Genomic DNA, 9,632 nt, shown 5'->3' with positions numbered 1-9,632 from the left:
GTCTCCCCCCCCTATGTTTGTTGTCAGTGTTTTTCACTGAAAACACGACTTGAAAGCAGGAAGAGCTGCAATTCCACTGCTGAAGTGCAGTAAGTGCTTTGTGGTTTTCGAGAATGTTTTTTAGTGTTTGCCCCCTAAAGACTGCCTTGTGGTATTCATGTGAATATTCAGAGCAGATCATTTTTTAAATAGTTACCACACAAAACATTAAGCTCTATACTTTGTCTTACAGAGGTTTGTAAACTGTTTTAAAACAATCTCACTGATATGGGTGTGATGCAGTGACAACAACTAATTTGCTTTTTTAAATCCAGGCCACCACAGCACGAGTCCTCACTGACTTAAATTGTCTTAGGGTTACAATAACCCATTTGGCAGTGGGCCAAAGAGATAATTTTGACCCCTAGGACGATCAAAATGATATTATAGAAGTTAAATTTTTTTATTTCTTTTGGAGTTAGTGAGTTTGAAATCTCATTCCGGCCCAGTGTTAGGACAAAATGAGAATTATTCTTTTTCAAAATTCTCCTATATGTTACTTATCCATAATATCCAGGGTTCTTCATCTTGGCCTTACTATTGTGTAGAAACTACAGATTGCATATAGTTTTCTTCTTTCAAAAAATAGCCCAGGGCAGTGATTCCCAAAGTGTGGGCTGCAGCCCTCTAACGGGCTGTGAATGTACTGCAGTTGAGCAGAGATAAGTTATTTAGATAAAAATAGATTTAAACTTTGGTACAAGTTAATTCTGTAGGATAATACTTTAGAATAAAATGGGATTATAGGGTAAATTAATCACAGGAACCAGTCCTTTCCAAAAATCCTAGTTTTCTATTAAAACCTTCTTTTGGGATTCTGCAGGACTTTTTGACTCTGATTTCTATCAGTTTATCTTAAAAATGCAATCAAATATTTACATTTTAAAAAGAAACTGAATTCACGAAACAAAACCATTGGATTTAAAAATTACTTAACATTACCTGCTGTTAGTCTTTATCCTGGTTGGTAGTTGCCCTGTTCTAACACTGCAGTTTAATGATGGGTTGGATCGGCAAGAACCCATCCCATTGGCTTCCAATCAGACTCATCCTCTACCTGCATTTAAGGAGAAGCTCCAGCAGCCAGTCTCCGCTAGATTGCCATGGATTGTAGATTGATAGTCAGGCTCATTTATGGCTTTAGTACTAGTTATTATCTATTACTACCGTACTATCTAGTACTACTGCCCTCAATCTCTTGCTGTCCACAGATTTCTGTTTGGCTGAAAAATATGCTTCTTGCAAAAACTTCTTACTTGTTTCCACCAAGCTGGTTCGTTTCTGGAAGATTCTGGACAAACACTCACCTCTCTAACTCGCCTACAGCACAAACTCCTCACAGAAGCCTGACCGGTTGGTCCTCCCGTCACGCTGCTCCCAAGTAAAAATACTCACCAGCACCTTATAACAGCTGTTGACTCATAACTTTGTTTGGACTTTTTGTCTTCCATCTCCTGGAGTTGCTGACCAGTTCTCCTGAGTCACCCCAGTTGCGAGTTTCATCATTCCCAAACCTCAAACAAATAAAGCCTTTGAATTATAAGCTATCCAGTTTCTGAGTCTGCAGACTGGTTTTACCTTTGAATGCCATGACAGATCTCTGGACTCTTATGTCGGGTTGTTAGTGGGTAAGATCTTAACTTGGGCATTAAGCTGTTGATGGGGAATCAAGTTACAAAAGTAAATCATCAGAAGATCAAAAAGACGGAAGGAAACAAAAAGGAAATACTTTGTGTCTTCATTTCCTGCTTGTGTAATGATCAGAAATGTGAGTGAAGGTCTGGGTGTGTTTTTAATATTCCAGACTGGGATGAGTTTGAGAATGACTGGTCTAGGGTTTAAGGGGTTAATGTGACTTTCTGATTTAATGGGGCTTTTGGGTATATTCCAAAGTAGTCAACGTTACCATCTTGCAGAAATATTGCCATCTGAAATGAAAAGAGGAATTCACAACCAGCTCTGTTTCTTCACTTAAAGTTACATGAAGTTGCTTGAGAAAGGCAGGGCAGAAAGTTAAATCTGGAATCTATTTCTCCACATATGATTTCTCAAAACTCTCAATGACAGCTTCAAAACAAATTTATGCTAATTACAAGAACGGCCAGTGGAGAGGAGACTGTGGTGGAAAGGTCAACATGCAATAAGAAAGACACCTAAAGCTGAAATGCATTTATGATGTGTAGAATTCAAAGCTTTAGCTGTTTTGACATAAACAACCTGTGTGAGTTGCTCAGAAACTCTTAGTTTTCTGTTTGGGTTTCAGATGTAAATGTACATCTGGTCTGTGACATCACTGACACACATTTTTCTGCTCTGTTTCAGATATAGCTCGCTGTGAGACCTTAAGCAAAACAGCTTCTTTTCTCACGGCTTCAGCCTAAAAATCCTGACAACAGCAGGAATTTTATTTTTCGTTATGTAAAAAGCATGAGATCCTGGCTAAGGCAAGAGAAACAATGTTTTGGTAACGAGTAAATTGTTTGCAGCATAATTAGGTAATGAATTGTGGTTAGCAGTTCGGATACTTCTTTTGTTTTACAGACTGACTTTATTCCTGTTAGAGCTGACACTAACTGCCTGAGCCATTTAAGAAATGTGTCTCTTAAACCGACAAATCTGTCTTACTAAATGCTTCCTTCTACAGCACTAAGCCTAAGCTGCATTGGAACACCCTCATCTTATTGCAGTCTTTTAAATTTCATGTGTTAGCACACAAAGTTACAACTGTGCATAGCCTACATTTCATTATTGCATACGGACATCAGACGTGCATGTTGTACATATATTCCAGCCAATGTGTTTAACACTGAGATTAACTTAACTTCCTGAGATCCAAGCTCTTGTTCGTGTTGAGCAGAACAATGATAACGTGTAGAAAAGCCAAATGTAATATCCCCATATAAATATGGTAGTAGGTTAGGTATTAAAGGTGAGAATGTCAGTGTGGATCAATAGTCTACAGGTGGATTTTCTTCCAAAAATAAGAAGAACAAGAACATACAATGCTGAATGAGGTTACAGGAATGCTGGGCAAGAAAGCTAAATACAATGTTGCTGCAAACTACACTACTCAAAAAATTAAAGGAACACAATATGTAAAGTTAAGTATAAAGTTAGGAAGCATAAGCCATTGTAGATCAGTTTCAGTTGCTTTGGTGCAAATCAAAGCGAGAACAGGTGCACCAGAGAGGAAACAACAAGACAACCCCGAGACGGGTTGACGAATGGTTTAGCAGGTGGTGGCCACAGATCACTGCTCTCTCTTTATCCCTCCATGCTGATATTTCTCTAGCTTGGATTTTTATTAGCATCTTTGTCACTGCTCATAGAAAGAGACAAGGGGCACATTCCTGAAGAGACAATGCATGCTATCCTGGGAGGATCTCTTCCCAGACCCAGATCAGAGCATCAGAGTTCCTGGATTCTCTGTAGTGCAGCTGGCAGCATTGGATGTACAGCTATATACTATCCCAAAGGTTCTCAAATGAATTCAGGTCTTGAGAATGTGAGGGTCAGTCAGTGATATCAATGGCTTTGTCATCCAGGAAATGCCTGCATGCTCCGTCCATATCAGGGCAGACATTGTCCTGCACCAAGAGGATCCTAGGGCCCACTGTAACAACATAACATATACCAAAGAGTCTGAGGTTTTTATCAGCAGTGCTGTAGATCTCTGCAACCCTCAAAGGATATACCTTCCCAAATCATTACTGGCACACTACTAAATCGGCCATGCTTGATGATGTTGCAGGCAGGCATCTTTATCATCCTGATACGTCTAGACGAAGGTTCGACAACCTTCAACATGAAGACAACCATTTTAGCTCCTACTACTGAACAATTGGAGAAATCGTGCACCACATGCGGGTGGCGGAGGGGTGTTGTGGGACAGATGGGCAGATGAGGGATGTAATGTGGAGAGAATAATGAATACATATAGTATGTGTATTAAATGGTTCCGACAGTTTGTTCAGAAACATGCATGTGAGTAGCCTGCTGGCGGTCAGTTTGTAGAGCTCTAGGAGTCTTCCTCATGTTCCTCCAGCACAAAGAAGCAGATATCATCTCTGCTTCTACGTTCATACCCTTCTCTGGCTCTTTTCAGCTCTTTACAGCACATCTTACTCCACACGCTTTTTGTGACGGCACACGTGAAGTCCTGGAGGTGCTGATCTATCAATGCAGCCTGAATGGGCTCCTGGTTCTGTCTCATGATACCAGCATGACGAGCACACTAGCAAGAGGAAAAAGTAGATAAAAATCAGTCAGGGGCGATGATGGGATAACAATGGTCCGTGGCCACCACCTGCAGAACCATTCGCTTTGTGGAGTTTGACTTGTTTTCTCTCCTGTTCACCCGTTGTCACTTTAAGTTTCCCCAAAGCAGCCGAAACTGATCCACTGCAATTTACGCTTCCTAAGTGGACAGATTGATATCCCTGAAATTTAACTGTGTCATACTGTGATGATCAAGTGTTTCATTTTTTGAGCATGAGGCAGTATTATTTAAACTTTGGCTCACTGGAACCTCCATACACGACTCAACCTTTGACAAACTAAAAGCAGGTTTTAGATTCTTTGATGCAGCACATTCAAGCTGTATTCCTTTCTTCTTATTCTATAATTCCTTAGTTTAAACATGGATATTTATTCACTGAATCTGTGAAATCTGTAGAGTTGTTCACTCTATTTACAGGTCAGATAACGTCGTTTAACTCAGACTCTGTACTGTTTGTTCAGTTTCTTTCACTGAAACATCTGCTGGGAAGGATCAAAATGTGCTTTCCTCCTCCAAGCAAGTAAACTACCAGTAATCTGCAGTAAAGAAGCTTCTTTGATGATCCATTGTAATTGGCTGTTGTGAGAGTGGACTGTCACTTTTTAATAGGAGCTACAGAACCTAATCCGCCCTTTTTAAAGCCTGAGATCACGCTGACTTGTGGCTGCACAGCAAAGTTTCATTAGTCTATTTAGCCGCTGACTGTTTCCTTATGTTGATCCTTAATGTGTCACCCATTCGGTAATGCAATACATGCGCCACTTAACGTTCTGCTTTGGTTAAGGTGACACGGCGAGCAAAGAGTACCCTCCAGTCGCTGAGACATGAGAAAAAAGGCAAAGATTTTTGATCCAATCAGAATCAGGATACTTTATCAGTCACAGGGGAAGCTGCATCTGGACAGGTGCTCAGTGCGAATATGAAATGTAGAAAAATATAAACTGAAACATATTACAATAAATACTGCAATAATATTATGGGGGTTTTTTTTGTTTTTTTTGCTAAATATGCTGAGGTCTTCCTTTTTTTCCTCCTTCCTGGCAGCTCCATTTGAAAAATCTCCTCTGCACATGCCCGAGCCATCTCAGCTTTGTCTCTATAACTTTATGTCCTTAGCCGTCCCTCCGATGCGCTCATTTCTAAACTTGTCCATCTGGGTCAGTCCCAATGAAAATCTTATTATCTTCAGCTCAGTCTCCTGTCTTTTTTCAGTGCTGCTGTCTCTAAACTAAACTTCAACTTCCTTTTTTCTTTTCTCTCTCTCTCTTTTAAAAATGACATCGTTTGCCACGATTGCGGGACGTCCAGCAGGTGGAGTCCTCTATCAGGATTCTCCAGACTGCAACGTGGTAAAATTTGCTTCATTAAAAAACTTTCCAGTTTTATTATAGTTATTATAGTTTTATGTTTTCTAATTAGGTAAATTTTGGCTTAGTTTCAGAAAGTTTCCATAGTGGGTTTCCTTGTTTTACTTTATTGTATTCAAAATATTTAGATTTAGTTTTTAATCTGTTTCAGTGTCGAAAACTGCACATTTTCTGCGTTGTTTCCACTTTATGTCTAATCCCTCAGCAACATATAGACTTCCCTGCTGTGAAGCACAGTCCGACCTCACTTTTATCTTGTTCACACAGGCCCTGGACTTTGCAGGTGGGGTTAAAGGTGACATTTCCGGGTGTCCACAGCTGGAGAGAGCTCACTCAAATTCCAATGGGATTATTTTATTAAGAAACTGGAGGGGCAGAGTTCTTAGATTTACACCTGCAGTTGGAACAAATGTTTGGCAATTGGCTGTAAAGCTGTGACTAATCAGACTACACTTGCTATATATCTGAAATGGAAAACTGGACAGTTCCCTGTGGAGCCCTGCGGGGTGCAGATTTGCTTTGCGATGTGAGCCCTGTCAGACTCATGACTAAGCAGAACTAATGCTTTTGTGCTGGAGCCAGAATTAATAGGGAATTACCAGATTTTGGCTCACTGCAAGATATTAATAATGCTTGGTTTTCTATATACAGGAGGGTTGATCTGATCTGTGTGTCCAAAATGACTTTCTTCTATGCAAGTAACTCCTGTTTGAAGAATATTAGTTTCACGTTATATTTATTGCTGGTGGTTAATTTATAATTAATTATTGTAGGGTCTTTACCTTCCAAAATAAAGGCCCTTGAAGCAACTGCTGTTGTGATATGGCGCTATATAAATTAGCTCCCTGTTTTAATTCTTGGCCTCAACTATAGTAGCCACGGCATAATGTGCCAAATACAGCTGTGTGCGGCTGTGTAGTTCCTCTACCGTTAAGCTAGCGTGCTTCTGATTGGCCAGCCCTCTGAAACTTCCTCATTCGCAGTGTGTTTGGGATCATTGCTGACAAGAGTGATACCAATCAGATGCTTTTCAGATGGTATGCCATGGTGGCTCAAAGCTGACAGTACCTTTTTGTTTTTGAAAAGACCAAAACCATGACAGAGCCTCGACCAAGCTTCACGGATGGATGAACAGTGGACACTCACTGCTGTACCTCTCTGCTGACCTCCTCGATACATACTGATGACATTTTGAACCAAAAATGTCAAATTTGAATTCATCACTCCATGTTGACAGTGATTATCAGTCCAGTTCTTGGTATTCCACATACCTTTTTTCCTGTTTCAGTTCCTTAAGAATAGCCTCTCGACATCCACCCTTACACTGAGATCATTTCTGATGAGACTTCAGCAAATAGTAAATGAATCAACTAAAGGACCAGATGACTCTCTCAGGTCCTGTGTCAGGTCTTTGCTCAATTTTTTCCTATTTCTTGAGGACATGATTTTCTATTGTTTCAATACCAAGTAAATACAGGGCCAGTATTGCAGATACAATTACCAGCACTGACATGTTTACTTTATAAAGGCAGCAGGGGAGAGCAATGTGTAATAATTTATATGATGAATCATCATCAGTTTGAAAACTAAATCCCTGTGATTTTCATTTTTACAATAATTTGTTAACATAATAAAAGAAACCTTTTAGCAAATCATGTATTTTGAAACTGAGCTTCTTGGAGACCTGGAATTTAAATGTCCCCGACTCTAAAGCACTGTGGGGCGAGTTCTATTGTTTAAATATGACACCGACTATAAATAAAAGACATGACAGTGAACAAAAAAGATTCAGATATGTTTCATAGTGCATGTTTGAGGTATATTTTTAAGCTTTCAGATTTGACTCTGTCAGACTTTGTTAGTTTTCATTTTTGTCTTCTTTGTCTTCAGACATGATGTATCTGGGGAAATGTTTGCAATTTATAAACAAAACTGTATGAGAACAACCTACATTTCACAGTTTCAGACGCCAAAAGAGTTGGATTGTTACAACAACCTTCGGAAACACTCTTTCAGTCTTTTAATAGTTATGACTTTCTCTGTTAAATTACCTTAAATGTGAGACATCTCCACATTATGTGGTGAAGTCCTTCATTGCCAAATTAATTTTCTTTTGTTTGTTTTCTTTTGGTTGTCTTTTTTTTTCTTGCCTATCCCATCCATCCATCCATTCGCTTATCCTTTTCAGGGTCGCGGGGGGCGCTGGAGCCTATCCCAGCTGTCATAGGGCGAAAGGCAGGGTACACCCTGGACAGGTCGCCAGTCTGTCGCAAGGCCAACACACAGGGACAGACAACCATTCACACCTAGTGGCAATTTGGATTTTCCAATTAACCTATCCCCACAAACTACATGTCTTTGGACGGTGGGAGGAAGCCGGAGTACCCGGAGAGAACCCACGCAAACACGGGGAGAACATGCAAACTCCACACAGAAAGATCCCGGCCTGATGGTGGAATTGAACTCAGGACCTTCTTGCTGTGCGGCAACAGTGCTAACCACCGTGCCACCGTGCTGCCTTCTTGCCTATCCCATTTGGTTCTTTAGCCATCAGAATTATTGTCTGAAGGCCAAGAAAAATACCCAGTGGATTAACTTTACTAAGTGGTCCATTTGATTCATCTGGATCACCTGTTGAGAGAAGAAAACAAGCAAAAAAAGAGCAACATAATAAACACAACGCCATCACAATAATCTAGCTAAGTATAAATAACAGTAAATACTAAATATTGAATGTTCAAGGTTCAAGGTTCATGTCATGGTCCTGGGTCGTTGACCCAGCGTTTTGCGTTTTTTCTGATCTGTATTAGTTAGGGTTAACCTGAAGTTTGGTGTATTGTCAGCCCTACCTGTGTCTGTCCTTGGTGCTCTGTTCATGTCCCCGTGTTGTGTTGTACATCAGTCTGTTTCCTGTTTTATTTTGAAGGCTCGTGTTCTGGATTTCCTGTTCTGTTCTGAAGGTCTGTGTCTGTTGTTATTGTGTTCAGCTTGTCTCCTCCGGTCCCCAGGTGTATTAGGTTCAGCTGTTCTTCCCTCCTGTGTGTGATTACCTGATTACCTTGTGTGTGTATATTTAGTGGGTGTCGGTCTGTGTTCGTTGTCGGCTCGTCTGCGTTCATCCATGTATCACTGCGTTAATCTACATTCATCTGCGTTCTATGGTGTTCCTGTCTCTGCGTCTCTCTGCCCCGCACCCCTTTGTATGGTCCCAGGTTTGTCACTTAGTTTCTCCCAGTTTAGGTTTCCGTTTGTAATTACTCGTGCTTCATTGCCTGTTTTTGCCACTACCACCCTGTAAATAAAACGTCATTCGTATCATCAGTTTGCTGCATTTTGGGTCCTCCTTTTCTTCCACACCACACGGCTCCCTCCCCCAGCCGTGACAGTTCAAGGTTCTTTATTTGTCACATGCATAGTTATACAAGTATAACACACAGTGAAATGTAGCCTGACACGCTCCTTGACATGTGCAAAAAAAAAAAAAAAAAAAAATTTGGGGGGGGGGGTGTAGAGGAAAAACATTATATATATATATATATATATATATATATATATGTAGTATATACATATATATATATATATATATATATATATATATATATATATATATATATATATATATATATATATGTAGTATATACATTGGGTGAATGTGCAGTAGTAGCAGCAAGCAGGTGAATTCTGTACATTAATATGAATAGACATCTGACTATTTTACAGGATAGACAATATAAACATATTTAAAATTAAAGGAATTGAAATGTACATTGTGCCTTGGTTTAGCGTCTGGAAGAGTCCTGACTCAGTCAATTGTAGATGATGTGAGAGGGCGGGTGTGTGTGTTTATGTTAGTGTAGCGGGAAGAGGGAGGCAGCTGGGGATGGGGAGGGAAGGAAGGGCCAGCTCCTCCGCTGACCCCAGTAGGCACCAATACTCTCTGGAATCCA

This window comes from Rhamphochromis longiceps, linkage group LG2, assembly GCF_057381845.1.
Source record: "Rhamphochromis longiceps isolate RC_006_pf linkage group LG2, R_longiceps_female_GT1.1, whole genome shotgun sequence".
NCBI classification, from domain to species: Eukaryota; Metazoa; Chordata; class Actinopteri; order Cichliformes; family Cichlidae; genus Rhamphochromis; species Rhamphochromis longiceps.
This window is presented reverse-complemented; position numbering follows the sequence as displayed.